The sequence below is a fragment of the Anabrus simplex genome, chromosome 8, assembly GCF_040414725.1.
Source record: "Anabrus simplex isolate iqAnaSimp1 chromosome 8, ASM4041472v1, whole genome shotgun sequence".
Lineage (NCBI taxonomy): Eukaryota > Metazoa > Arthropoda > Insecta > Orthoptera > Tettigoniidae > Anabrus > Anabrus simplex.
The window spans coordinates 80,776,848-80,804,304 of record NC_090272.1 but is presented as its reverse complement, the minus strand read 5'-3'; positions in this window follow the sequence as shown (position 1 = coordinate 80,804,304).

The window sequence follows — 27,457 nt, the reverse complement described above, 5'->3', positions numbered from 1 at the left end:
CACAACACTGTTAACACACTTAGAGTGTGTGACTCTGGAGTGGAGCAAAGTTTTTGACCAGGTGTCACATCAAAGACTTCTGCTGAAACCTGACAACTTCGGCATTTAGAGTAAACTGCTGGCATGGCTGAGGTTATTTTTGGTGGGCCGAAGGCAATATGTTGTGTACGGAGGAGCCAAGTCAGATCAAACCACAATTACTTCTGGAATAATTCAGGGCAGTGTGACAGGGCCTCACCTGTACACGATTTATGCTCTGGACTTACCGGATTGTCTAAGTTCGACCATGGAGCAGTATGCCGATGATACAATCATTTACAGAGCCATGAAACACAATGACGATATTGTACAATTCCAATTGGATCTGGATAGTATAGCTCTGTGGTGTGAGGTAATAATTATAATTTCGTGTGGCTATTTCTAGCCGAGTGCAGCCCTTGTAAGGCAGATCCTCCGACGAGGGTGGGCTGGTGTGAGGTAAAGAAAATGTATATAAATATTAAGAAGTGTAAATTTATGACTAAGAAGAACTAGACAGCTACTCCAGAACCAGCCTATTCTATGTGGAATCCAACCACCGGCTTCTAACTCCATTACAATTATCGGTATTCACATTGCGGACTATCTAAAATGGAATAGTCATGTGGAGGAAGTGAGGTGTAAGGCATACACAGCGCTCGGTTTCGTCCGTAGATGTCTCTCGGGAGGAAGAAGTAAAGCCCTTCGAACGGCTTATATTTCCTTGGCACGGCCCATACTACTATACGGTCTTCCTTACTGGCACCCAGCGACACGGAAAACATGAGGAAACTAGAGGGTGTCCAGCGACATTTAATTAACAAACACACCCCTTTAAAAACAGCCAGGTCATTGCCACCAGTATACTCGTTATGTAAACAAATAGACGTAGATATCACTTAAGAAATCCCTGACAGACAACACATACCTCTCCCCTTTTCACCTGCTGCTTAATTATTGCTCTGTTGAGAGAGTCCAAGGAGTTACTGTTGTCCCTCACCTCGCCAGAACAACCTCATATTTAAATTGATTTTACGCAAGGTCTGCTCGTATCTGGAATCTTCTACCATCTGAGGTAGAACTGCTTCCTCTTCTCCACTTCCTCCGCCCAGTTAAGAATCGGTATATGTAAATAGAAACCCATTTGTAATGCATATAACTTGTATAAATTAAAATTTAAAAAAAAAAGATGGGTGCAAGTGCAGTTGAATGTGGGCGAATGTGTATGCGTGTGGGTGTGGAAGTGGTTGTGAGGGATATGAGTGAGAGTATACATGAATGGATAATAAGGTATAGTAATTTAGGGATATCTCGACACGCTAAGCAAAAAACTGTTATTTTGATCATGCTTTATTTGTAAAATATTTCAATTATTTCCCAGGTGATTTTGTACACAGTTAGTTTATGTTTTCTATTATTTATGAAAAAGAAATTACATTTCATAACACGTTAAAGTATCAAATAAATAAAGGATGCAATAATGTCCACTTCTCCCACACTTAGGGAGAACCTGGCACTAGGTAGGACCTCCGAATAGTTACGCAACTATGGTACACAGTGGGTACATATAAACGGCTCATCGTTTCGATTTTCCACACACATCTTGTGGAACTATTTCCTGCATTCTACATTACATTGGACCCATGCCTCATTACGGTTGTCGTTACATACTGCGCAGTAATTCTCAGAGCAACGAAGACTGCTTAAGAAACTAGCTTCCCCGCTGCGCACGCCGAGTTCTCGTTGTTGTCCTTCGATTTGAAGGATTCTTTACATTTTCGCGTTTCCTATACTTTAAATTTTCCCGATAATCCTGTGAAGTCACCGTTGCGGGTGGGGGAAGCAACACATCTCTATTCATAAAGCCGATGCTTTATCAAGCACATCCGGATCTTTGCAGTTCGTTGAGTGTCCGTCGATTATGAACCGAATCCTGCCCCGAGGTTTGTAACGGTTTAGGTGGTCAAGCAATGATGAAAATACCTCAGTGGCCATGTACACAGATTCGGACATTTTAACAACTGATCTACTGGGCATTCCTTTTGAGTGTATCTTTGCCTTACCCCTTTCATTATAACAAAGGGTGGGATAGCATATCCAATAGCATTACCACACCATTACTGTTACCGTAGATCCCTTTTCTGCCGTGGTGCCATGAAACACGTATTTCTTTCCTTTTTCACTGATAATCTTCCCTTCCTTAAATATGAGCTGAACACCAGTTTCATTGACATTGAAAATATTACCAGGCTCTTGAAAAACCCCGTCAGATCCAACCATTGCTTTTTGTTTTTTAAATATGCTTCTTAACACCATTCCTCTGAGTGAACCTAAAAGTCAGTTCTCGTAAGTCGGTCACTGTTCGCCCAAACCCTTTAGAATCGAGATGACCGGGCGAGTTGGCCGTGCGCGTAGAGGCGCGCGGCTGTGAGCTTGCATCCGGGAGATAGTAGGTTCGTATCCCACTATCGGCAGCCCTGAAGATGGTTTTCCGTGGTTTCCCATTTTCACACCAGGCAAATGCTGGGGCTGTACCTTAATTAAGGCCACGGCCGCTTCCTTCCAACTCCTAGGCCTTTCCCATCCCATCGTCGCCATAAGACCTATCTGTGTCGGTGCGACGTAAAGCCCCTAGCAAAAAAAAAAAAAAAGAATCGAGATGAAAAAGATGGTTGACTAACTGGTCCTCTATAGCTTTGTCAATTGTTGCTCCTTTTTCCAGTTTTCTGTTGGTAGATATACCAGATAGTATTCTGGATCTGAGTGTTTTCCTTGGAATACTGAAATACTTCGCAGCTGTTGCTAAAGTAGTTCTGTTTTCTTTCACGTCCTTAACAGCAGCAACCATATCTTCTGTATTCCATCGTCCAAGCAGACCACACATATTTCCGTGGCATCCTCCACCTATAACCATTTGGATGCAAAAACATTAATGCGGAACTTGTACTCTATCATCAGTCTCCAACCTTCGTAATTTGAGTTTAACTTAACAATACAAACATTAATATAAAAGTATCGCATTACAAAAATATTATACATATCCTAATACACTACATTGTCATCATTTATTACTCCTACTAAACTGTAGTATTAGCGCACCATTAAATCATGTCCTCAAAAACTGTATCCCAGCTTGTCGTGTCTGGATCTCCCCGAGTTTCATTGGCAGGCAAGAGGTCGCAACATTTACCAAGCTGAAGGTTTGGCGATTTGGAAATGGCATGACCGCTTCTCCGAAACTTGCTTAGTGCGCCTAATCTAAAACATTATCCTAAAAGTATCGCATATCTACCTATTTCGTTACACAACCTGCTCATCATATTATAGCAAGTTACTTTTAAATCATATATCACTTACTTACTCACCTTCAATTGTTCATATGCCTTGTATTTATAGTGATAATCTTCAGCTAACAGGATGACCATGAACACAAAACCATACGGTTCCAGTCAATGTAGTTGCAATTTTGACCTGTGCATTACTGTGGTTACCAGAAGCGCTAAGCTTAAAAGTGTCGAGTTCTCCCTCATGTCGGGATCTCCCTAAGTTGCCTTAATCATTATTCTAAGAGTATAGTGTCTGTAGTGTAAATATGTGAATTTAAAATTATCTGCATATAAGTAAATATTCAGTAGAGTTTTTTACACATACATGTGGGGATGGAGGCATTTCTGTAAATGTGGGACTTGCCCTTTCTCCATCTACCACCCCTAAATTGTACACGTAAAATTTAAGGAAAATAAATAAATAAATAAATAAATAAATAAATAAATAAATAAATAAATAAATAAATAAATAAATAAATAAATAAATAAATAAATAAATAAATAAATAAATAAATATAACAATTACAATAATAATAATAGTATATATACACCGAGCTCGATAGCTGCAGTCGCTTAAGTGCGGCCAGTATCCAGTAATCGGGAGATAGTGGGTTCGAGCCCCACTGTCGGCAGTCCTGAAGATGGTTTTCCGTGGTTTCCCATTTTCACACCAGGCAAATGTCGGGGCTGTACCTTAATTAAGACCACGGCCGCTTCCTTCCACTTCCTAGGCCTTTCATATCCTATCGTCGACGTAAGATTTAACTGTGTCGGTGCGACATAAAACAAATAGCAAAAAAAAAAAAAAAATAGTATACCTCCCCCGATCATACTAATCACAAACCCAGATGGAGGCAGTAGCGGTACAGTGTTACTCAGGTACTAGTAGTGATTATTGCTCTAAGAGGGAGCACAATCAGGCACATGTAGTAGTACTAATCGAAGTAAAGTCCACCCATTGTGTTCATCGCATAATGCTACTAATCACATATTGTCTCATGGTTCCAAAAGTATCATCCCTTGGTTGCCCCTTTTTATTCGCCTCTTGAGACAGGCAGGGGATACCTTGGGTGTATTCTTCATTTGCACCCCCACTCATAGAGGGTAATTAAGGGATCCGATACTTAGAAAAATGAAGTACCGGACAAAGAAAGACAAGAAGGCGTGAAAATGAAAGACTCCCTTTACTTTGAATGCTCTAATACCGTCGGGGTCGGAAAAGAACAAGAGTTGACCAAGGGAGGTCGGATAGGATAGGTGAAAGTTAGGAGCCTGTCACAAGTAGGTGGTAGCAATTCCAGGACTCAGCTAAAAGCCTCGTGGTCACCAAGCCACGCTCCCAAGTTGAGAGCCCCCGGGGCACCCTTCCCTCGACTCTTACGACAGGCAGGGGATACCGTGGGTGTATTCTTCGACTGTGTCTCCCACCCACAGGAAGTAGAGCCTACTGCCAAGTTTGATGGAGCATGAATCACCTCACAATTCTAATTATGAAACAGTTTTAGCTTCTTGTGAACAAACTAGGTTCAAAGTTGTGTGACCCTGAGCTCCTGCATGCTTCCTTCCCAGAGAAGTCAGTGGTTTCGTAATGACTTTTAGACACTCTTCAAATCGTACTGTTGTTAATGAGAACATTTCATATCATCTTGCTTAATTAACGAACAGCAGTCTCGTCTCATTTTTAATTAACATTCGCTTTGTCTTGCAAGTGTCTGTGGCAGAGCTGCTGCTCTGAGTACTTAGAACATAGCAAAGTGTCTCGGCTCTACTCTCCAGATTTCGCTCATCAAGTCAATAAACTCTGGTGTATCAAGGAATGCAATATGTAGATAATGAACTGACTATTCGGGGTCATGTTTTTACGTCTGGTAAAATCATGCGCAAATGTCATTTTGAGGGATACAACTCAAAATAACTGAGACGACGGGGTCAGAGTTCATCGGCCTATTTTTTGATAAGTGAATGATTATACCAGATTCTGTGGTGTAGTGGTTTTTGTGATTAGATGTCATCCCCGGAGACCCGTGTTCGATTCCCAGCTCTGCCACGAAAATTTGAAAAAAAAGTTGTACGGGGGTTGGAAAGAGGTCCACCCATCCTCGGGAGGTCAACTGAGTAGAGCGGGGTTTGATTCCCACCTCATCCAGCCTCGAAGTGGTTTTTCGTGGTTTACCACATCCCCTCCAGGCCATTGCCGGGATGGTACCTAACTTAAGGCCCCGGCCGCTTCCTTCTCTCTTCCTGCTCTATCCCTTCGAATCTTCCCACCTCACAAGATCCCTGTTCAAAAGAGCAGGTGTGGCCACCTGTGCGAGGTACTGTTCGTCCTTCTCAGTTTTGTCCCCGATCAAACGTCTCATGTTCCAGGACACCACCCTTGAGGCGATAGAGGTGGGATCCCTCGCTGTGTCCGAGGAAAAAGCCAACCCTGGACGGTAAACGGATCAAGAAAGAAAGAAAGAGAGAAAGAAGGAAAGAAAGAAAGAAAGAGACACAGGTTGTACCGTTCTTGTGCGGTTCATTTTCATGCTTTTTTTTTTTTGCTATTTGCTTATTTGCTTTACGTCGCACCGACACAGATAAGTCTTAAGGCGACGATGGGGCAGGAAAGGCCTAGAAAGGGAAGGAATCAGCCGTAGCCCTAACTAAGGTACAGCCCCAGCATTCGCATGGTGTGAAAATGGGAAACGGGAAGCCATCTTCAGGGCTGTCGACAGTGGGATTCGAACCCACTATCTCTCGAATGCGAGCTCACAGCTGCGCGCCCCTAGCCGTACGGCCAGCTCGCCCGGTCTTCGAATCTTTAAGGGAGAACTCTCTGATATTCACAAATTCACGGTAATGGAAGGTGACCTAAAAGTGTCCAGATTAGTTTCCGTTTGCTAATGTCAGACTTCATATTTTTATTCTAATTCTATATCGCTATAGGTGAGTCATATGCCAGATGAAAGAGACGAATAAGAAGGGTCCCAGGTGCTCACAACTTGGGAGCATGAGTTGGTGCCGACAGAGCCCCTAGCTGAGTCTGGTATTGATTCAATTGCTTCTACTTACTTGTGCCAAGCTTCTCATTTTAACCTTTCTTATCTGACATCCATCAATCAACGCTTGTTCTCTTCCGACACCGAGGCCTACGGAGCCTTTCATTTTCACACCTTCTATGGCCCCTCCTTATCTTTTGCCGATACAGACATCCGTAGTATAGACGATGATTGCCCAGTTGTGCTTCCTATTAAAACAATAATCACTACCACCTCCATTCGTAGCAGGGTAGGACCTCCTCCAGTTTTCATCTGGTTAGTCTTACAAGAGGATGGTTGCTCTCCATTGTACTTCGCCTTACAATAATAATCACTGCTACCACATTGGTCAGTTCAAGTTTTTTAAAATCAATTTCCAGCGCATGGCCCTTCGTTTTCCCTGTTTGGTGCTGATTTTCTCAAATACGCAAAACCAATCTTCCTCTTGCTCCCACGACGATTTGATATGAAAGGGCTAGGTGCGGAAAGGAAGTGACCGTGGTCTTAATTAAGCCCCAGCATTTGACTGGCGTGGAAATAGGAAACCATGGATTATTTCATTCGTAGTAGTTTCATAGGCCCCGAGTCAATTTCTATATTTCGATGCCTGTCAACTCCAAATCCCTTACAGATGTCCCTAAAAACGATTCGTTAGATGCAAATAAATTAATCGCTATCACTTTGATTGATTTATTTAAAGACATATTTATGATAATTTTATTTCCCCAAAGGCAGATTTGTTCATCTTCATGCGTCTTTCCTCTCACTGTCCCCTTGAGAAGCCCAGACAGGTGCATATTACTAGGGGCGAGATCGGGTAAACATGGCGGACATGAATAGTCACACCAATTGCATTGGCGGTATGGTGCCGAGTTTTGTCGTATTCCAACTGTAACAAACATGCATTAGCATACTGAATCATTATACGTCCATAAATTTCAACAAGTTTCACATCTCCACAGACCAAATACAGATAAACAGACCGTTGTTCTTCTTTTGTACGTGTTCAAAAAAGGGCAGCCATTGTTACAGTGATATTTTTTACGATTTTCTCTTGTCTGAACGGCTCTGCATCGTGTACCATGTACATTGACGTCTTTGTAACAATACCGTCAACGGACAGAAACGCGGCGTGGTATTTCAAAATTTTGTTACACTTTCAAGGTTTCCATTTGTTTGCCCTCGTATTTAAAGAGGCTCGACCGAAGTTGGGTCGGTGAGGAAATCAAAGGGAAACTATCATACCTCATGTCACCTTTCCCTAGGAAACATCTTCAATGACACCTAGACGCGGTTTCAGTTACGTAGCTGTCAGCTTATATTCGTGAGATAGTGGGTTCGAAATCCACTGTCGGCAGCCCTGAAATTGATTTTTCATGATTTCCCAATTTTAATACCGGAGGCTGCATCTTAATTAAGGCCATGGTCGCTTCCTTCCTACGTCTAGCCCTTTCCTATCCCATCGTCGCCATAAGATCTATCTGTTCCTGTGCGACGTAAAGCAAATTGCAAAATATTAAGAAAATTAAAAATGTATCTATGGCGGCTGATAGTGAATCTGCTGGGGATTCAACCCGTCTTCGGGCTGAACGGTGATATACCACTACACAAAACGTTTAGTTCAATTCTGAATGACGATCTGAATGGCTCAGACGGTTAACGCACTGGCCTTCTGACCGCAACTTTGCAGGTTCGATCCTGGCTCAGTCCGATGGTATTTGAAGGTGCTCCTATACGACAGCCTCGTGTCGGGAGATTTACTGGCACGTAAAAGAACTCCTACGGGACTAAATTCCGGCACCTCGGTGTCTCCGACAACCATAAAAGTAGTTAGTGGGACGTAAAGCAAATAACACTATTATTATTATTATTATTATTATTATTAAATTGTGAATGCTGTTGATGTAACGATCGGCCATCAAACCTGACGACTCTCTACTCATTCATAACTAATAACATCTAACTAATTTTTGATGCTTAATGCCCATAAATTCTGGACAATTAAATATTCCACTTCCGTGATTTTCCAAGGGTCAGTGATACCTCTAAATGGAATTATAACCTATATACTGTAAAATATCTGCTCCAGCAGACTAATCCGTTTCATATTACGATGAGAGTTCGAGGCCCTAGAGCAATTCTCTGTAGAGTACGAGCTCTGTAATGCCTTTGTCAAAGGTGTGGTGCATAATAACATGGGTAGCTGAATACATTGTCTTTGAAGATTTGTCTGTAGTAGTTGCTGATGAAATCCAGTGTAGCATTTCCCCTTGCATAGTAACATACAAATGCTAACTTATCAGAAGCCAGATGCATCGAGATGAATCAGTTTTTCATAAATCTTATCTTCCTGGGTTTCTCCAGGAGAACGAACTCTTCTTGGCTGGAAATGAAATGGAAATGGTAGTGCCTGGAGTGTCCGAGGACAAGTTCGGCTCGCCAGGTGCAGGTCTTTAGATTTGACACCCGTAGGCGACCTGCGCGTCGTGATGGGAATGCAATGATGATGAAGACGACACATACCCCCAGCCCCCGTGCCAGCGAAAGAACGAATGATGGTTAAAATCCCCGACCCTGCCAGGAATCGAACCCGGGATCACTGTGGCCAAAGGCCAGCACGATAACCATTTTGGGCATGGAGGCAGAGAGACTGGAAATGAAACGTCGTAATACAGAACGGCGATGAGATATTAGTGAAGTGCTGTGAGCAAGAAGAATACACTCTGGCACAATTTTTAATGATGTCATTCATGTCTAGTTTTTAACGGTGAAAACATTTCTTAGCTAAGTACGTGTCCCCATACTACGAAAAACGTAAAATTAAGCAATTTCCTCAATTTTTCCGAAATTTGAAGGTCTAAAGGGCCTGGAAAGGTTTCAAATTGTGAGCCTTGGGCAATTCTATCCAACTAAAAATACAAACTTCGGAAATCACTTCCGACCTGAATGCAGCTCCGGGAAAACAGCCTTTCTTTACTCCGTTTCTTTTTCATTCAAATCCTAGCCAAATTAAGTTATTTACATAATTCCCTCTGTAATGTTTTCCTTGGTTCAATACCCTCACGCTATTTTTTTAGAGTTTTTTTAAAATATCAGTACCGAATGTAGTTATAAGGACCGGGCGAGTTGGCCGTGCGCGTAGAGGCGCGCGGCTGTGAGCTTGCATCCGGGAGATAGTAGGTTCGAATCCCACTATCGGCAGCCCTGAAGATGGTTTTCCGTGGTTTCCCATTTTCACACCAGGCAAATGCTGGGGCTGTACCTTAATTAAGGCCACGGCCGCTTCCTTCCAACTCCTAGGCCTTTCCTATCCCATCGTCGCCATAAGACCTATCTGTGTCGGTGCGACGTAAAGCCCCTAGCAAAAAGTAGTTATAAGGGCTTATGTGAAACTCTGCATTGACTCACATTGGCGCTCTTAGTGGTAGAAAAAGGAAAACTGCAAGTCTAATCGACCGGGTAGCGATGATGAAAAGCATTGTAATTTTTAGGAAAAACATTACGAATATATTCTAATACTTTATTATATTTCATTTACTTAAAATTCTAGCTCGTATCCCTAGGATGTTTTCAATATTGCATTACTTGCCTGAAGGTATTTTTGTCTGTCGTATTCTTAGCTTTAAGGATATGAAAGTGACTGAGATATCAGCAATGTTGATGATGCAATTCCTTTTTCAGCCAGTTCCCACGATGGATGTTGTGAAAATGTCACTCATACTGTCAGATGGTGCATGTGTTTTGGTGGGCTTGACAACCTGATGTGTGACAGCACATTTCGGCTCAGTGAGGGAATTAACATCCCAGCTCTATGGCCAAATGGTTGGCGTGCTGGCATTCCGTCCAAGTGGTGCCAGATTCGATTCCCGGCTCTGCCACGAGGGCTGGAACAGGGGCACACTCAACCTCGAGATGTCAACTGAGTAGAAAGGGCTTCGATCCTTACCTCAGGCATCCACGAAGTGGTTTTTTGTAGTTCCCACTTTTCCTTCAGGCAATTGTCGCGATGGCGCAGCCGCTTCCTTCCATCTTCCTTGTCTATTCACTCCGATCATCCCCAACCCCACCCCCCCACACATGAAGCCTGTTCAGCATAGTAGGTGAGGTCACCTGGACGAGGTACTTGTCCTCCTCCACAGTAGTATCCCCGGCCCAAAAATCTCACGCTGCAGGACACTGTACTTGAGGTGGTAGAGGTGGGATCCCTCGCTGAGCCTGCGTGAAAAACGAACCCTGGAGGGTAAACGGATTAAGAAAGAAAGTGAACAATAAATTTTATTTTGGAAAGCAGGTGAGGCCACCTGGGTGAGGTACTGGTCCTCCTCGCCAGGTGTATCCCCGACCAAATGTCTCACGCTCCAAAACACTACCGATGAGGCGGTAGAGATGGGATCCCTCGCTGAGTCCGCGAGAAAAACCAGCCCTGGAGGGTAAATAGATTACATATATAAATACACACACAGTTATTCATAGAAACCGTAGCGTGACGAATCGGTCGTTATTCTTGGTTTTCCACCAAGCTCGATAGCTGCAGTCGCTTAAGTGCGGCCAGTATCCAGTATTCGGGAGATAGTAGGTTCGAATCCTACTGTCGGCAGCCCTGAAGATGGTTGTCCGTGGTTTCCCATTTTCACACCAGGCAAATGCTGGGGCTGTATCCTAATTAAGGCCACGGCCGCTTCCTTCCAACTCCTAGGCCTTTCCTATCCCATCGTCGCCATAAGACCTATCTGTGTCGGTGTGACGTAAAGCAACTAGCAAAAAAAAAAACAACATTCTTGGCTTTCCAGATCGGGACCGCCATCTCACCATCAGATAGCTTCACACGTAGCCGGAGTGGACATTGAACAATACCTCGGTTCTAAGTAAACATACCTGCCCTGGCCGCGAATCCAACTCGGAGTCTCCGTGTAAAAGGCTAGGTCGCTACCCCTAGACGAAGGGGCGGCAATGATGAAATTGTATTTTTTTAAACACAATATAAATAATAGAACAGTTATAACTAAAAAGGAACAGGCTTAAAACCCCACTAATTTAACGATACCGAAATTAAATTGAAACTACAATAAAACCATTAAGTTTAGAAGGCGGAATATGCTTGTCGACCCTTCACTTCTTGTCTCACTCATGTTCAAGCTATTAATTCGAGGCAGCTCTGGACTGTCAGTATTTCGAACAGAATATTTAATACCAGTACATGGATTTGATGATACATTATTACACCTCAAATAACACATTTCCATTGGATCTTGTAACAGAAACCATTGACATAATGACTTTCTATGAATTATGATCCACTCGCGGCAGCAGATGAAAGGATCTGATATCATTTTGTTAATAATATCGCATATTGACGGAGGATATTGATTACTATCCGTCCTTCTCCCTCTCATTCTGTAATGTCCGCACATGAACTAGAGCCAGCTATTCACAGTGCGCGCAATAGCTTCAAAATTTATTTCTGCTGCAGTCTTTTCATATGAGAGCATCAGATTTAGCTAAAAGTGTGTGTCACCACAAAGTTTAATTTAAATAATAAAATGCACTGTTTTTGATAAGTGCCAACGGCCGTAGCCGTGTTCAAACACCGGATCCCGTGAGATCTGAGAAGTTAAGCAACATTGGGCGTGGTCACGCGCTGGGGGGGGGGGGGGAGGGAAGAGAGGAGCGGAAAGATACTACGTAAACTCCAGATCAGGCACGCATCTGCGGAGGTTCGGACCTGCCTTCGGGCAGAATACACCTTACCTTACCTTTGATTAGTGATCGTAGACGTCTCAATTTACGTTGCACCGAGCTCGATAGCTCCAGTCGCTTAAGTGCGGCCAGTATTCAGTATTCGGGAGATAGTGGGTTCGAACCACACTGTCGGCAGCCCTGAAGATGGTTTTCCGTGGTTTCCCATTTTCACACCAGGCAAATGCTGGGGCTGTACCTTAATTAAGGCCACGGACGCTTCCTTCCCCCTCCTAGCCCTCTCCTGCCCCATCGTCGCCATAAGACCTATCTGTGTCGGTGCGACGTAAAGCAACTAGCAGAAAAAAAAAAAAACGTTGCAGAGTGCCAAAAGATAGAATTTAGAGGTTTCATTCCCTACGATCTACTGTATCTTAGGCCGGCCTGAATGGCTGGCCTTCTGATCCCAAATTAGCAGGTTCGATCCTGCCTCAGTGAGGTGGTATTTGAAGCTGCTCAAATACATCAGCGCAGTGTCGGTAGATTTCCTGGCACTTAAAAGAACACCTGCGGGACTAAATTCCGGTATTTGCAAAAACCATAAAAGTAGTGAGCGGGATGTTAATCAAAGAGCATTATTATTATTATTATTATTATTATTATTATTATTATTATTATTATTATTATTATTATTATTATTATTATTATTATTATTATTATTATCTGTTGCTGGTGAGACCTAGTCTTTACACTGCTCTATGTCTTCTGGTATGGGCTAGAATGGGCTTTGACAATATGAAAGTGACCGAGGTATAAGCGATGCTAGTAATACCATTCCTTATGCAGCCAGTCCCTGTTATGAATAGTGTAAAAATATCGCTGATAGGGTCGGTAGGTGCATGAATTCCAGTGGGCTTGACAGGCTGAATGTAATAGCAACTTCTGGCTCGTCGAGGAAAGCAACGGGAAACTACCTCATTCGTCATTTCCCTAGTAAGCCTCTTCAGTAACGCCTAGGCTCTCTATGACAGCTGTCGGCGGAGGTGTGGAGGATCAAACCAGCCTTCGGGCTAAATACTGAACATATATTATTATTATTATTATTATTATTATTATTATTATTATTATTATTATTATCATTATTATTAACACCGGTCGGAGAAATTGTTGCTTCCACTAACTTAACAGGCATATCTGCTGTCACCTTTTTTATCCTAGCCTTCATTCCAATTAACTCGGGCCGAGTTTTACGGCCGGATGCCCTTCCTGACGCAATCCTAAATTGAAGAATCTATTCACTATTTCATGTTTCTGTGGTAATTTTAGTACTATGTATTGCAGGTAAATGCAGATCCGTATTCAAATAATAACAAACACCTAGCGTGTGAACTGCAGAATATAACCAAACGTTGCTGAGGTCCCGGACCCTCCTCGGAACTGATGGACGGGAGCTCTGAACCGAAAACCACTAGGCTGACCATTCGGCCAAAGAGCCGGTCAGGTAACTATTATTATCCTAGTGAATTTCACACAACTGATGTCAAAAGAACTAAATTTGGCAGCTATCTGCTAATGTTATATATATCACTTCGGAAAAGCTTTTAATGAGAATAATCACGTAGTTATTCTTCGTCTGGTTCTTTGGCTGAGTGGTCGGCGTACTGTCCTTTGCTTTGGAGGATATTGGGTTCGATTCCTGCCCAGGCGAACTGTGCACGGTTAATTCTTCCTACTGAGAGTCCAAGTGCTAATTTTCTTCTCAGTACACAATGTCATATTTTCAGTTCATCATCATCATCATCTGTTTACCCTCCAGGTTCGGTTTTTCCCTCGGACTTAGCGAGGGATCCCACCTCTACCGCCTCAAGGGCAGTGTCCTGGAGCTTCAGACTCTTGGTCGGGGGATACAACTGGGGAGTATGACCAGTAGCTCGTCCAGGCGGCCTCACCTGCTATGCTGAACAGGGGCCTTGTGGAGGGATGGGAAGATTGGAAGGGATAGGCAAGGAAGAGGGAAGGAAGCGGCCGTGGCCTTAAGTTGGGTACCATCCCGGCATTCGCCTGGAGGAGAAGTGGGAAACCACGGAAAACCACTTCGAGGATGGCTGAGGTGGGAATCGAACCCACCTCTACTCAGTTGACCTCCCGAGGCTGAGTGGACCCCGTTCCAGCCCTCGTACCACTTTTCAAATTTCGTGGCAGAGCCGGGAATCGAACCCGGACCTCCGGGGGTGGCAGCTAATCACGCTAACCACTACACCACAGAGGCGGCCATATTTTCAGTTACACAAAACAAACCACACCACCAACCAGAGAATCGCAATATTGAATATATCTCTCCATACAGGGTTGGAGTTGGAAAGGGCATACCGTAAAACTTAGCCAAATTCATATCAAGTGACTACCATAATAAATTGGGAAAATGGCAGGAAAATAGGAAGTAACAAGATACCCATCTTAAGAAATTGAGTACACTGAGATTCATTCATTTATTATTCCGTTTATTTAACTCCCATCTCAATGGAAGGAAACAATGTGTCCTCTACCGAGGAAACTCATCGAGAAAATAACACGAGTATAAGATTATGCCATGGATTTCTCAATGTGCAAATGTGGGCCGTTTAATCATTTAATCTAAAGTTGAATTCTGTGGAGAATTCTCTAAACATTTTGCGATAAAAGCAGGAGTCAGGCAGGGACATGGGTTTTTAACTGTGCTGTGGAGAAGGTGATACAGAGTGGAGAATGTAAGACACCAAAGGCAATGAATTGGGGAACCAAAATGATAGCATCTATATAGATTGCGGATGACATTGCCTTGATTACGGACACACGGGAGAACGTTAAAATAGAAATCGAAATCTTAGTAGATCAAGCAAGAAAAATATGTGTACAAATCTCCTTCCCAAAGAAGGAATTAATAATAAACGTTGTCCTGATGTAATAATCATAAATCAAAACAAAATCAAAGAAGTCTACCCCTTTAAATATTTAGGTGAATGGATAAATATGAACAAGAATGAAAAAACAGATCACTAGACACCAAAATTTAACATTACAGTACTGTGGTGAGACCTAATGTTCTGTATGGAGCCGAAACACTAAAACTAAAGCGGAAGATGAGATAAACAAAATCACGAATATAGAAAGAAGACAGGTTAGAAGCCTACTTGGCCCAAGGACAACGGAAGTAGAATACAACAGGACACGATCTAACATACAAATCTATGTATACAGGCTGAAGTGAAATTCGTGCACTCGGGCGTCGCAGCGCGACTCCTCACATGCCAGCAAAAAAAAAAAAAAAAAAAAAAAAATTGTCTCTCACAGAAGTTAGTCCCGCGAGTATATCCGGGAGAAAAAGGTCGTTGAAGACTGGCAATCTGGCAACACTGTAACCACATGTAGAGTAACTACCTCTGTCAGAACATATTAGCCGTGCTGTACAGTTGGAGCAGTGGGTAGGGTTGTGGTTAGCATGCAGGAGGTAGTGGGGTCGATCCTGGGTTGAGGCGTATGTTTTTATTTATTTCGTAAATGTAGTCCAGGTGGTATGGTATCTGGCATCTTAATCGTCAACAACGATTGCAGCGGGTACTCTAGAAACCATGTGCACTTACATACTACGATCCTAAGAATGGAGGAACATTTATTTTCATTGGTCAGTTTTGAAAGACGCCCTTTCCACGTCGTGGGCGTGAATTTATTCGCACCACTTCATCTACTAGATACGTTACAACGTGTTCAGCGTTACTAAATTTTGTAAATGTAGGATACATGTGACCTAAGAAACGGTGTTTTACTGTATTACAGTATGTTATGTTCAATGGAAATTAGCAAATAAAACATAGCCCCTCAACCCAGGATCAAACCCTCGACCTCCTACATGCTAACCCAAAACTCTATCCACTGCACCAACTGTACAGCACGGCTAATACGTGCTGACAGATGTAGTTACCCTACATGTGGTTACAGTGTTGCCAGATTGCCACTTTTTCTGCCGGATATACTCGCAGGACGATCTTATATGAGAGACATTTTTTTTATTGCTGGCATGTGAGGAGTCGCGCTGCGACGCCCGCGTGCGCGAATTTCGCTTCACCTGTATTTGGAGAATATAGTACACACAATGCTCAAAAACGATTGTAGTTTTTTGGCCATTTTAACGGAATGAATAATGACAGGCTCCAGGACACTGCCCTTGAGGTGGTAGAGGTGGGATCCCTCGCTGAGTCCGAGGGAAAAACCGACCATGGAGGGTAAACAGATTACGACGACGACGAATAATGATAGACTGACAAAACAAATTTTTAATAACATTTTGAAGCTTAAATTACAACCAGCATGGATCCCACAGATATTAAATGATCTTGAATGAGCAAACATTGATATTAAGGATACATATAATGGGGAGTTATTTGGGGACAAAATTCAAAAATTGGTCACCAGGGGTGAATACGAAAGAAAACGAAAGCAGGCATATAACATCGAACACATGCGGGTGGAGAGGATGAAGAAACATAGCAAGATTTGAGGTATTGACTTAACGTGCTCTGGAAAAGTGCTATTCGATTAAATAAATAAATAAATAAATAAATAAATAAATAAATAAATAAATAAATAAATAAATAAATAAATAAATATTACTACTTGCCACCAATAAAGAGGATATCTACCTGACACTAATCAAATATCAATGTATCGATTGATGTTAATAGATCTGAGATTGTGTCTCATGGTTCGGGAATACAGTTCCGAATACAGTTCTTAACTCACCCACAGCTGCAAATGTGCTTTTGAGGATACGCAAACTGGTTACTGATCAAGGTAATATAAAGGAAATATCTATCTACTGTTTATACAAGTACCTGAATTGAAATACATTACTCTTCTTCTTCTTCTTCTTCTTCTTCTTAATCTGTTTACCCTCCAGGGTCGGTTTTTCCCTCGGACTCAGCGAGGGATCCCACCTCTACCGCCTCAAGGGCAGTGTCCTGGAGTTTCTGACCTTGAGTCGGGGGGATACAACTGGGGAGAATGACCAGTACCTCGCCCAGGCGGCCTCACCTGCTATGCTGAACAGGGGCCTTGTGGGGGGATGGGAAGATTGGATGGGATAGGCAAGGATGAGGGAAGGAAGCGGCCGTGGCCTTAAGTTAGGTACCATCGCGGCATTTGCCTGGAGGAGAAGTGGGAAACCACGGAAAACCACTTCGAGGATGGCTGAGACTGGAATCGAACCCACCTCTACTCAGTTGACCTCACGAGGCTGAGTGGACCCCGTTCCAGCCTTCGTACCACTTTTCAAATTTCGTGGCAGAGCCGGGAATCGAACCCGGACCTCCGGGAGTGGCAGCTAATCATGCTAACCACTACACCACTGAGGCGGACATACATTACTCACTGGATTAAATTAACTAATATCGCCCTAAGGTTCTTGCGGTTTGTTAGGGTGATTTACAAAATATTTAGAGTGAATGAAATACGTTACATTAATATGGCCTCATTATACTCGCACTAAAAGAAAAACTCCTTTGGAGTTCTTGGAGATGATGTATGAAGTTCCAATAGAACAGCAGGTTGATCCACAGCTTAATTGTCGTTCTTCGTCAACTAGACGATCTCGTTGTCTTTAAGGTGAAGGATGATACGTTGAACACACGCAATTATTGAACGCGTACAACTTAAAAATGGGTAAACTCGTACCCTTTAACACAGATTACGAGAAGTTTAAAGTGTAATATCTGAAGGAGAACATTCACTAGCAGAAGAGGTTGAAGCTGAAAAGAGGAGAAATACTTTAAGTTACAGAACTCTACTCCAGTTTAACACAATGGTTCACATTCCCTCGTTCTTCCACCTTTATGTCCATGACTACTACTTACACACGTTCACTATTTATTTATTTATTTATTTATTTATTTATTTATTTATTTATTTATTAAATATCCTAACAGTGTGAACCCTATTGTACATGAGTATATTAGGGTTATAGTTTTGATCATTTCTTTTTAAATTATTGGTCCTTGACACAAAATTAGGGAACTAAATTATTGAAGATTTGGTGAATGAACTTAAGGAACTGTTTGTAGCAGCAGGATTTCTTAAACAGATGGTATAATGGCTTTAGAAGTTCAACATTATAATTGTTTAGGTGACACTCAAGTTCGAATCTTGTCCTTCCAAATATGGCACAGTCGAAAATTAAATGGTCCACCGTTTGTGAAGATCCGCAAAAGTACAAGTAATCACCTGCAATGTTAATTTTTAATTTCCATGGCCGGAGAGAAACTGAGTGAGAATGAATTCGGGCACTAATGTTTTTCACTAGTCGGCTATATATGTCTTGAAAAGATTATCCCTGTGAGCTTGCATCCGGGAGATAGTAGGTTCGAATCTCACTATCGGCAGCCCTGAAAATGGTTTTCCGTGGTTTCCCATTTTCACACCAGGCGAATGCTGGGGCTGTACCTTAATAAAGGCCACGGCCGCTTCCTTCCAACTCGTAGGCCTTTCCTATCCCATCGTCGCCATAAGACCTATCTGTGTCGGTGCGACGTAAAGCCCCTAGCAAAAAAAAAAAAAAAGATTATCCCTTTTGTACTTGATGTCCAGAGGTTGTTCCGCCGTCTTATTAGATGTGTTTTGATTTGGGTTTTTGCATAGCTTGGGGGTGATTTTTCTAGGTGATTTCTCTGTTGGATAAGGACGCTGCTTTTCCTTACACATACTCACTAAAACAACTCCCGATGTTAACAAAGCCATGTCTCCTGGCACACTGCCTTATCGAGGTAGAATATCGCTTGGAAATATAATGCACAATAAATTAAATCATCATCATCATCATCATCTGTTTACCCTCTAGGTTCGGTTTTTCCATCGGACTCAGCGAGGGATCCCACCTCTACCGCCTCAAGGGCAGTGTCCTGAAGCTTCAGACTCTTGGTTGGGATACAACTGGGGAGAATGACCAGTACCTCGCCCAGGCGGCCTCACATGCTATGATGAACAGGGGCCTTATGGAGGGATGGGAAGATTGGAAGGGATAGGCAAGGAAGAGGGAAGGAGGCGGCCGTGGCCTTATGTTAGGTACCATCCCGGCATTCGCCTGGAGGAGAAGTGGGAAACCACGGAAAACCACTTCCAGGATGGCTGAGGTGGGAATCGAACCCACCTCTACTCAGTTGACTTCCCGAGGCTGAGTGGACCCCGTTCCAGCCCTCGTACCACTTTTCAAATTTCGTGGCAGAGCCGGGAATCGAACCCGGGCCTCCGGGGGTGGCAGCTAATCACGCTAACCACTACACCACAGAGGCGGACGAATAAATTAAATACCGTCTTAAATTTACTTGGAATGCTAGGAGCAAACTGAAAGTTCCTAACATTGTTTCTTCCCTCAATTTTGAGAACACACTTGTCGAATAGCCCGTTACCTTCAAAAATGAAATCACAAGTTCTTTCAAAGGAAAGGGAATTAAAAAAAACAAAATAAACAACATCACTTGCAATTATGAGGTCAAAACATGTTTAATCAGTCATCAATGATATAATCTAGGGCTGTAGCCCCATCAAGTGTTTACCTGTACTTTTCTTAAACGTTTTCAAAGAACTTCGAAATTTAATAATAATAATGTTATTTGCTTTATGTCCCACTAACTAAATTTTTAAGGTCTTCGGAGACGCCAAGGTGCCGGAATTTAGTCCCGCAGGAGTTCTTTTATGTGTCAGTAAATCTACTGTCGTATTTGAGCACCTTCAAATACCACCGGACTGAGCCAGGATCGAACCTGCCAAGTTGGGGTTAGAAGGCCAGCGCCTTAACCGTCTGAGTCACTCAGCCCGGCACTTGGAAATTTATCGAACATTTCTCTTGATAAATTATTCCAATAAATTAATATTTCTCCCAGTTTTTCCTCTTGAATTCCAACTTTATCTTGATACTTTCCTACTTTTAAAAACATCACTCAATCTGTTTCGTCTACTAATGTCATTCCACGCCATCTCTCCACTGACAGCTCGAAACATACCACATAGTCGAGCATCTCGTCTCCTTACTCCCAAGCCTTCGGAGCCCAAGTGAATATAAGTACTTGAAAAATGACGAAAACCATTACAATAAGACTAAAACATGCTTTTGCGCCATTTTTGATCAAATATGCAATGATAAAATACGTAGAATATGTATTTATATGACCTACTGCAATTTCTTGATAGATGCAGTACTTTTGCATTTACCTCATGACACAAACGGCCGTGAGATCTCGAAGTTAACCCTCAACTGGTATCATACGTCTGTGAGACGGCCGAAAATTTTCCCAAGGCCATCCCCTCTCCTATCCTCAGCCTACTGCTTTCTTTCCTTGTGTACCTCTCAGTTGGAATGTTGTTTCCCTGCAGGGAAGGTGATGTACCGCTCGCTTTGTTTCACCTTGAAAAAGTGCGTATTAAACTTATCGCGCCGTCTGACAGACGTATGATACCAGTTCCGTGACTATTGTTCGCGAATGACGTTATTCAGTATTGAGTTTTTATTGAGATAATGGCTAGGCTTGATTTTATGAAGTCACTTGCCAAGTCACTGGTATATCCTCAAATGCATCGGAAGCTTACTGAGGTGAAGAAAATTCCACGTGAACTGACATTCTGGATGAGGAGGATTCATCAGATTGATGACGAACAAGGGGAACCTGAATTCTTCGAGGTTCGTAAAACGTGCTACTTTTGCGATCCTCAACTGAAAAGAAGAACGAAGTACCGGTGCCAGAAGTGCGGAAAACCGATCTGCTTGGAGTGCGCAAAAAATAAAAAAATAAAAATAAAAATAAAAATAAAAAATAAAAAAATAAATAATAAAGTAACATATCCTGTGATAAGGAAAATTGTGCTTTCTAACAAACAGTGACTTTGAACCTTAAAATTTAAATTTATGTTTTGAGTTTTCCAGTAATTTTATGTTTTATTCGTTTGTATGGTCTTTGTATAATACTGATATATCAGCGAAATAATGGTAATAATTATATTTTCTAGATTTTTAAGAAAAAGCAGAAGCGTCCACATTTTTGGAGCATCATTCTAATATTTTATTATTTTTTTCTGGGTTTGTAATTTTTTTCTTCTACTTTTTGCACTGACATGTTTGCAAACATATATTTAAAGGAATTAAGTTGAATAAATAACAAAAGATTAAGAACAAATTGTTTAATTTAAAAGTAAATATCTGGAGTCTGACAGACGTATGATACCAGTTACGTTACAAACGTAGATGATACCAGTTGAGGGTTAAGCAACATTGGGCCTGGTCAGGAGTTGGATGGGTTACCACGCGCTGTTGGTGGGGGGTAAGGGAATGGAGGAGTGGAAAGGAACTGGCCACCCTACCGCACGTAAACTCCGGCTCAGGAACACCTCTCCGGAGGTTCGGACCTGCCTTCGGGCAGAATAACGCTTACCTCATGACACAGACCAGAGCAACATGTAAGTTCCACCGAAGTCAATGAAGGCTGTGACAATATGGAAGAGCTGCTGGGGTATGGGTGGCGTTGAGAAATGACATTCGGAGTACGACTTTAGATCATTCCATGTTAAAAAAACAGTATTGCTCTTATGCACTTACGAGGAGTGAACACACCCCCTCCTAGACATCCATAATTCTTCGTAACAAAGGAATATCATCATTTAATTTATATTTTGTCATAAAAGGAAGAAAAAGGGTGAATCATGTTTCTTCGTGACTATTTTTTTAATGATAAGTGCTATTTGTTCGGGGCGTCGACCTATAAAGGTCTTTTGCCCCTACTTGCACTATATGATATGAACCTGCGTGCAATTGGAATTGCGGAAGTGTAGAGTGTTGAATGTGAGGAAAGGAACGTCCCCAGGCCAGCGATATTAATAATTTAGAATTAAACACCCCTGACCCGGCCGGGAATCGAACCCTGAGTCGCCGGGTGACAGGCGGATGCGTTGCCCCCTACACCGCGTGGCCGGACTTCTTCGTGACAAAGGAATTTTTAATATAATATAATATAATATAATATAATATAATATAATATAATATAATATAATATAATATAATATAATATAATATAATATAATATAATATAATATAATATAATATAATATAATATAATATAATATAATATAATATAATATAATATAATATAATATAATATAATATAATATAATATTCTAGCATAAAAGGAAGAAAAAGGGTGAATCATGTTTTTTCCCGTGAGTTATTAAAATAACAACTTAATATTCTGTGTTTCATAAATACATTTTGAGGGAAGAAACACAATGGCGGAAACAGCCATCGCTTTGCTGCCTTCCTTCATTTTCCTTCTGAGTTGCTCTGGCACATGTAACGCGTTATCCGTTACGCTGTGATCGCCGGCAGCTTGTCACTGTTGTAGAGAAGTCATCTGTTTAATTGTGTGTGTGTTTTTCCCCCTACAATATTCTTGTAATGTACAGCAGTTTTTACTGAAGACTTTGATGCTGTGGTGTGCAGCCATACATCATGACATGACTTGTAATGATACAGAAATTCATTGTGACTTCTATCTGTGTTTGGTTTTCTTCTTTAGCTTTCGTTTCTTAAGCGCATTTTATTTTTGCCACAACTTTGCCACTTCTACACTAGCGCATTGACTTTGTACCGTTAGTTTATAGTTTCCTGAGGCTAGAAAAGATATCTGTTGTCTATTTTCTACCAATCTGTTTTGAACTCCAATACTGAGGTTTATTATGTGCAGGCGTTTCCCCGTGGTGTTGTTGAGCAGAGCTGTTCGATATGGCACACTTGTTGCCGTAAGAGCAAGACTGTTTTCTTAATATGCAATGATCTGTAGTGTTGTTATGAAAGATGTTGCTCATAGGGCGAGTCGTGCTGCAATAGCATCTTCTGGCCCAACGAGGAAAACAATGGCAAACTACCTCACTCCTCATCTTGCCTAGTACACCTCATTTCGGCACTGCAATTGGATTTAGCGGTTTCTCTGCAACCGAGTAACATCTGATGGTGTTATTTGAGGATTCAACTAGCCTAGCCTGTCGGTTGATGACATGACAGCAGATGACCAATAGAAATCTTGTCATCATGTTTAATTTAAGTTTGAAAAAAGATACGAGGATAAATATATGTAATGTCTCAGAAAACCGAACGCTACTAACGATCGCTGTCTACAAGCCTAATATACACATAATACGTTTTGCCCTCTAAGGAGCTTGTACAACGATTATTTAGCACTGGACTTCTTGTTCTTCTTATCTTCCCAAAACTTCCTCACCCTTTCACTATGGGCTTGTCTTTTTCTTTGTGTCCAAGCATTTTTTAGTTTCAAGTTTCTGGCTATTGTATTCTTGGATGCGAAGTTATGTGAATTGATTTTCTGTATGAATGTGGTTCGTGTAGTTGCTAGTTAATTTCTGCAAAGTCGTTTTTGTGTATCTACCAACCAGCGTAAATTAGTTTGTCGGGTTCCGTTAATGATGAAAAAGATTCATTTAGTCTCCTGGCCAAAAAAGAAAGCGTTACCTCCGAGTTGGCCCGCCCCTCCCCTTTGGGGAGGGAAATGAAAACCTTTCCTAGGTCCTTTTGGTCAGTCTAGAGTCGTCCATTCGTGCTGTGTGTCCGTAAGATTTCATACGCCTCTTCCGTGCAACTGAGGAGAATCGCTCAGTCATAGAATACATTTCTTCTGAAATTTTACGGATCCAGATACCGTCTTGAATCCTGGGTCCATATCTTCCTGAGTATCCACAGTTCTATTTGCTCTATGTTCTTGATGTTGATGGTTAAGAATGATGTTTCAATTACGTAGAGTGCTTCTGCGTGAACAACAGTGTGGTAGTGATGGAGTCTGGCTTAGGTGGAAAGCGATTTCTTATTGTACAAGTACATATTGTTGTACACATTTGATACGTGTTAATGATAAATATGCAATATCAGGTGTTTTCAGTGTTCAATCGAATAGATGCGAATAATAAATGTAGAGAGATGTATTCCAAAATGTCAGATGTGGTGAACTATCTGTAGAGTCTTCAGCGTTACTTCAATCCCAGTGAATGCGATTATTGATGTTCCACTTGGTTGGAACGTTTCTGTAATATATGCAAGAGGAACGGAACTTCCTTTGGTAACCAGTGGACCGTGATGGAATAACTTTCTTCGAGAGGATTCTGCTTACAAACGTGCACAAAATAGCTGGAGATGAGTGTTGAATTGCCAGTGAATCAGAACCTTAAGTCGATCTATACTGTTCTATAAATACTCTGAATAAAGAAGCAGCTTAAATGGTTTACAATTTGACTCCTGCGTAATTGGAATGTTATTATTAAGGTAATAAACCTTATAATTAGATCCGTACTGACATATGACTTGAGACTACACTTTTAAGAGATATCCACTAAATTTAAATAGAATTCATAATCTTAATACCTTGTATAGTGTACATTCGTCCTCTTTCGGGGCATCCTCAGCTATAACTGACAGCATTTCATAGTTAAAAATCCAATTCAGCAAAGGTATACATATGGAGATTAAAATAATGCCAAAACATCAAATTTAACAACGGAGGAAAACAACTGTCGATGATTTTCTATGTATTGACACTAGCTATTCTTCAGAAAAAGAGTAAAATAAAATAGTGTAAAGGTGCTATGGTTACTGTTCTTTCAGCAATCACTAATTGCACGTTAAAAATAAAATGCGTCGGGGTGAGTGGCTCAGACGTTTGAGGCGCTGGCCTTCTGACCCCAACTTGGCAGGTTCGATCCTGGCTCAGTCAGGTGGTATTTGAAGGTGCTCAAATACGCCAGCCTCGTGTCGGTAGATTTACTGACACGAAATAGAAATACTACTGGACAAAATTCCGGCACCTCGGCGTCTCCGTAAACCCTAAAAGTAGTTAGTGGGACGTAAAGCAAATAACATTATTATTATAGACATGAAATGTAGCATGCGACGCCTTCTGAATGTTTCTCCGTAGGACAGATGTCAACATTCAAATGATAACTGTCAGTCCTGCTTTGCTATTAGTAGCAAATATGGTACATTTGAACAGAAATGATGGAACGGGGAACACAACTTGAAGAGAAAATGTATAAAGAGAAGACGATGGAAATACCTCAGAAAAGTATATCTGTAGAAGTGTAAATGTATCCAGACCAGAAATTGTAGTTAAACCGTAAATCACTGTTGATAACTGTTTAGGAAATGAAGTCTTACAGGAAGTAGGTGAATATTGTTACTTGAGTAGTAAAATAAGTAACGATGGCAGAAGTAAGGAGGACATAAAATGCAGACTAGCACAAGCAAAGAAGGCGTTTCTAAAGAAAAGAAATTTGCTCACTTCGAAAATTGACATGTGAATTAGAAAAATGTTTTTGAAGACTTTCGTCTGGAGTGTGGCACTGTATGGAAGTGAACCATGGACGATAAGAAAGAAAGAGAATAGAAGCTTTTGAGATGTGGTGTGACAGATGAATGCTGAAGGTGAGATGGACAGATCGAATCATGAGTGAAGAGATACTGAATCGAATTGGTGGGACATAACCTATTTGGCTAAATTTGACCAGAAGAAGAGATAGAATGATAGGACACATCTTAAGACACGCAGGACTTGTGAAGGTGGTTTTTCGGGGAAGTGTAGGCGGTAAGAACGGTAGGGGTAGACCAAGGTATGAATATGACAAGCAGATTAGAGCAGATGTAGGATGCAGCAGTTACGTAGAAATGAAAAGGTTAACACAGGATAGGGTGGCATGGAAAGCTGCATCAAACCAGTCTATGGACTGATGACTCAAACAACAATATCTGTTTTCCTACGGAGAAACATTTCACCCAGTACATTTCATTTTAACATGCAATTAATGACTGGTGCAAGAGTGTATTTAAGAACAATTAGGATATCACCTACATACTGTTGTACCTATATTCTGTATTAGATTAATAGTATTGTGAATTCCATTTAAATTTAGTGGATGTAAATTAGTTTGAAAGATAGACCAACACATCTCTTATAAGTAGAGTCCGGATTATTAGGTGCTGATAGGTTAGAATGCAAACTTACTTAAGCCAGTAACAAGTATACCCTACACTGTACAACGGTTATGCTATGAGATTTGCATAGATATTAGGGGTACAGCCTATAAAACTCCTTGAATTTCTGCTACTCTTCCTACATTGTGGTACAGCGGGTTGCATCACACTTCCTACAAACCAAATTACTTTGCATTCTAACCTATTACCACCTAAAAATCCGAGGTATACTTATAAGTGTAGTTTTTTTACAAAGGTTACTGACATCAAGAAAAAGAAGAAGAAGAACGTGATAAGTAAGGCAATTTTATTTCAAATCCCAGCCAATACGTGAAGGATCTTGGTGTGAAAGCATCCTGCAGATTGGGGTCAGCGTACAATCGATGTGACACTTTTCATGTAACTCAAAAGGTGGTTAGAGCTGCGGTAGTCGAAACGTCTGGACGAAGTGAGACGAGTGGACCATGGCATAATAGCTCGGAAGATTTTTATTATATTGACACCGGCCGTGAAAGCCTTCATAATTTAATAGAAGGATGATTTCAGAAGACGTGATGGCGGTAACTGATGTCATGAGCATGACGTCATCATAATATGGCCGTCAATTTAGGGTGTGCTTTTGGCGGTCGAATGTGAGTTTCCATGCTGTGTAGCTTGACATGTAGAAGATGCATAGAGGCGAGTGAGGCGTCGTTTGGTTTGTCTCGACGAGATATAACAGGAGATATTAGAAAAATTAAAATGTGACTTTATATAAAAAAGAAATATTGAAGATTTTGTAACTGAATATCCTACATAAATTGTATGCGTGAATAATTAGATTCAACAAGGGATCAAATAAGATCCAAACTACATCTGCAGAATGAATCAGACAGCTACAGAAGCGTCACAAAATTTAGCCTGAAGTGCTGGCATCTTGCAAAACAAAAGACAAGAGAAAAACTGCTAAACGTTTTGTTAATGAATAAATAAAATTAAGTGAAAATTTAAATGTGATTATTATTTCTAATTACAATATAGTTATGATAGCTGCTTCACGAAAATAACTCTAGAGAATTTGTTGTTTTTACATGAAAATACTTTCGAATTGGCTGGAGGGTCTCCGGCGAAAATTCGATTTGACGCTTTTTTGAAAAAGAAAGTGGAAATAGTCACTTCACTGGAGTTCGGATTCATGTGAAAGTGGAGCTCCTGTTGCTATGAATGTAAAACTACAGAAGAAAGATAAGTCTTTAGATCTCATAGATCCTTATATATATCGTAGGATAATAATAGTGATGTTATTAGTGGTTAATATTTGTTTCAAATTCTACTAACCATTTTTGTAGATTTATGAGACTTCCAGGTGCCAGGTTTTATCTCACTTATGCCCTTTT